Genomic DNA, 4245 nt, shown 5'->3' on the forward strand with positions numbered 1-4245 from the left:
AAAAAAATAAATGTCATTGGTGACATGCTGGGTCTCGAACCTCCAACCCCAAGACTGACGATCGAAGAACGTCACTCTACCGACTGGGCTACCGGCTCGCACTTACCAAGTACGGAATTTATAATATATATAAACCTATGATTGCAAATGGTGGTGACGTCAAAAGTCACGTGTCGTCGTCAGTCTCCACCCACCCGACTTGGTTGTGACGAAAAAAAAAAAATGTCATTGGTGACATGCTGGGCCTCGAACCTCCAACCCCAAGACTGACGATCGAAGAACGTCACTCTACCGACTGGGCTACCGGCTCGCACTTACCAAGTAGGAATTTATAATATATATAAACCTATGATTGCAAAGGGTGGTGACGTCAAAAGTCACGTGTCGTCGTCAGTCCTCCACCCACCCCCTTCGCTTTGACGAAAAAAACAATAAATGTCATTGGTGACATGCTGGGTCTCGAACCTCCAACCCCAAGACTGACGATCGAAGAACGTCACTCTACCGACTGGGCTACCGGCTCGCACTTATCAAGTTCGGAATTTATAATATATATAAACCTATGATTGCAAATGGTGGTGACGTCAAAAGTCACGTGTCGTCGTCAGTCCTCCACCCGACCCCCTTCGCTCTGACGAAAAAAAAATAAATGTCATTGGTGACATGCTGGGGCTCGAACCTCCAACCCCAAGACTGACGATCGAAGAACGTCACTCTACCGACTGGGCTACCGGCTCGCACTTACCAAGTAGGAATTTATAATATATATAAACCTATGATTGCAAAAGGTGGTGACGTCAAAAGTCACGTGTCGTCGTCAGTCCTCCACCCACCCCCTTCGCTTCTGACGAAAAAAAATAAATGTCATTGGTGACATGCTGGGTCTCGAACCTCCAACCCCAAGACTGACGATCGAAGAACGTCACTCTACCGACTGGGCTACCGGCTCGCACTTACCAAGTTCGGAATTTATAATATATATAAACCTATGATTGCAAATGGTGGTGACGTCAAAAGTCACGTGTCGTCGTCAGTCCTCCACCCACCGACTTGGTTGTGACGAAAAAAAAAAAATGTCGTTGGTGACATGCTGGGCCTCGAACCTCCAACCCAAGACTGACGATCGAAGAACGTCACTCTACCGACTGGGCTACCGGCTCGCACTTACCAAGTAGGGAATTTATAATATATATAAACCTATGATTGCAAATGGTGGTGACGTCAAAAGTCACGTGTCGTCGTCAGTCCTCCACCCCCCTTCGCTTTGACGAAAAAAAACATAAATGTCATTGGTGACATGCTGGGCTCGAACCTCCAACCCCAAGACTGACGATCGAAGAACGTCACTCTACCGACTGGGCTACCGGCTCGCACTTACCAAGTAGGGAATTTATAATATATATAAACCTATGATTGCAAATGGTGGTGACGTCAAAAGTCACGTGTCGTCGTCAGTCCTCCACCCAACCCCTTCGCTTTGACGAAAAAAAAATAAATGTCATTGGTGACATGCTGGGTCTCGAACCTCCAACCCCAAGACTGACGATCGAAGAACGTCACTCTACCGACTGGGCTACCGGCTCGCACTTATCAAGTTCGGAATTTATAATATATATAAACCTATGATTGCAAATGGTGGTGACGTCAAAAGTCACGTGTCGTCGTCAGTCCTCCACCCACCCCCTTCGCTCTGACGAAAAAAAAATAAATGTCATTGGTGACATGCTGGGGCTCGAACCTCCAACCCCAAGACTGACGATCGAAGAACGTCACTCTACCGACTGGGCTACCGGCTCGCACTTACCAAGTTCGAATTTATAATATATATAAACCTATGATTGCAAAGGTGGTGACGTCAAAAGTCACGTGTCGTCGTCAGTCCTCCACCCACCCCCTTCGCTCTGACGAAAAAAAAATAAATGTCATTGGTGACATGCTGGGTCTCGAACCTCCAACCCCAAGACTGACGATCGAAGAACGTCACTCTACCGACTGGGCTACCGGCTCGCACTTATCAAGTTCGGAATTTATAATATATATAAACCTATGATTGCAAATGGTGGTGACGTCAAAAGTCACGTGTCGTCGTCAGTCCTCCACCCACCCCCTTGCGTTGTGACGAAAAAAAAAAAATGTCATTGGTGACATGCTGGGCCTCGAACCTCCAACCCCAAGACTGACGATCGAAGAACGTCACTCTACCGACTGGGCTACCGGCTCGCACTTACCAAGTAGGGAATTTATAATATATATAAACCTATGATTGCAAATGGTGGTGACGTCAAAAGTCACGTGTCGTCGTCAGTCCTCCACCCACCCCTTTCGCTTGACGAAAAAAAAAATAAATGTCATTGGTGACATGCTGGGTCTCGAACCTCCAACCCCAAGACTGACGATCGAAGAACGTCACTCTACCGACTGGGCTACCGGCTCGCACTTATCAAGTCGGAATTTATAATATATATAAACCTATGATTGCAAATGGTGGTGACGTCAAAAGTCACGTGTCGTCGTCAGTCCTCCACCCGACCCCCTTCGCTCTGACGAAAAAAAAATAAATGTCATTGGTGACATGCTGGGGCTCGAACCTCCAACCCCAAGACTGACGATCGAAGAACGTCACTCTACCGACTGGGCTACCGGCTCGCACTTACCAAGTTAGGAATTTATAATATATATAAACCTATGATTGCAAATGGTGGTGACGTCAAAAGTCACGTGTCGTCGTCAGTCCTCCACCAGACCCCTTCGCTCTGACGAAAAAAAAATAAATGTCATTGGTGACATGCTGGGTCTCGAACCTCCAACCCCAAGACTGACGATCGAAGAACGTCACTCTACCGACTGGGCTACCGGCTCGCACTTATCAAGTTCGGAATTTATAATATATATAAACCTATGATTGCAAATGGTGGTGACGTCAAAAGTCACGTGTCGTCGTCAGTCCTCCACCCGACCCCCTTCGCTCTGACGAAAAAAAAAAAATGTCATTGGTGACATGCTGGGGCTCGAACCTCCAACCCCAAGACTGACGATCGAAGAACGTCACTCTACCGACTGGGCTACCGGCTCGCACTTACCAAGTAGGAATTAATATATATAAACCTATGATTGCAAATGGTGGTGACGTCAAAAGTCACGTGTCGTCGTCAGTCCTCCACCCACCCGACTGGTTGTGACGAAAAAAAAAAAATGTCATTGGTGACATGCTGGGTCTCGAACCTCCAACCCCAAGACTGACGATCGAAGAACGTCACTCTACCGACTGGGCTACCGGCTCGCACTTACCAAGTAGGGAATTTATAATATATATAAACCTATGATTGCAAAGGGTGGTGACGTCAAAAGTCACGTGTCGTCGTCAGTCCTCCACCCACCCCTTTCGCTTTGACGAAAAAAACAATAAATGTCATTGGTGACATGCTGGGACTCGAACCTCCAACCCCAAGACTGACGATCGAAGAACGTCACTCTACCGACTGGGCTACCGGCTCGCACTTATCAAGTTCGGAATTTATAATATATATAAACCTATGATTGCAAATGGTGGTGACGTCAAAAGTCACGTGTCGTCGTCAGTCCTCCACCCGCCCCCTTCGCTCTGACGAAAAAAAAATAAATGTCATTGGTGACATGCTGGGGCTCGAACCTCCAACCCCAAGACTGACGATCGAAGAACGTCACTCTACCGACTGGGCTACCGGCTCGCACTTATCAAGTTCGGAATTTATAATATATATAAAACCTATGATTGCAAATGGTGGTGACGTCAAAAGTCACGTGTCGTCGTCAGTCCTCCACCGACCCCCCTTCGCTCTGACGAAAAAAAAAAAATGTCATTGGTGACATGCTGGGGCTCGAACCTCCAACCCCAAGACTGACGATCGAAGAACGTCACTCTACCGACTGGGCTACCGGCTCGCACTTACCAAGTTCGGAATTTATAATATATATAAACCTATGATTGCAAATGGTGGTGACGTCAAAAGTCACGTGTCGTCGTCAGTCCTCCACCCACCCGACTTGGCTCTGACGAAAAAAAAAAATGTCGTTGGTGACATGCTGGGCCTCGAACCTCCAACCCCAAGACTGTCGATCGAAGAAGAACGTCACTCTACCGACTGGGCTACCGGCTCGCACTTACCAAGTAGGGAATTTATAATATATATAAACCTATGATTGCAAATGGTGGTGACGTCAAAAGTCACGTGTCGTCGTCAGTCCTCCACCCACCCCTTTCGCTTT

Source organism: Patiria miniata, unplaced genomic scaffold (assembly GCF_015706575.1).
Source record: "Patiria miniata isolate m_02_andy unplaced genomic scaffold, ASM1570657v1 HiC_scaffold_3, whole genome shotgun sequence".
NCBI lineage: Eukaryota > Metazoa > Echinodermata > Asteroidea > Valvatida > Asterinidae > Patiria > Patiria miniata.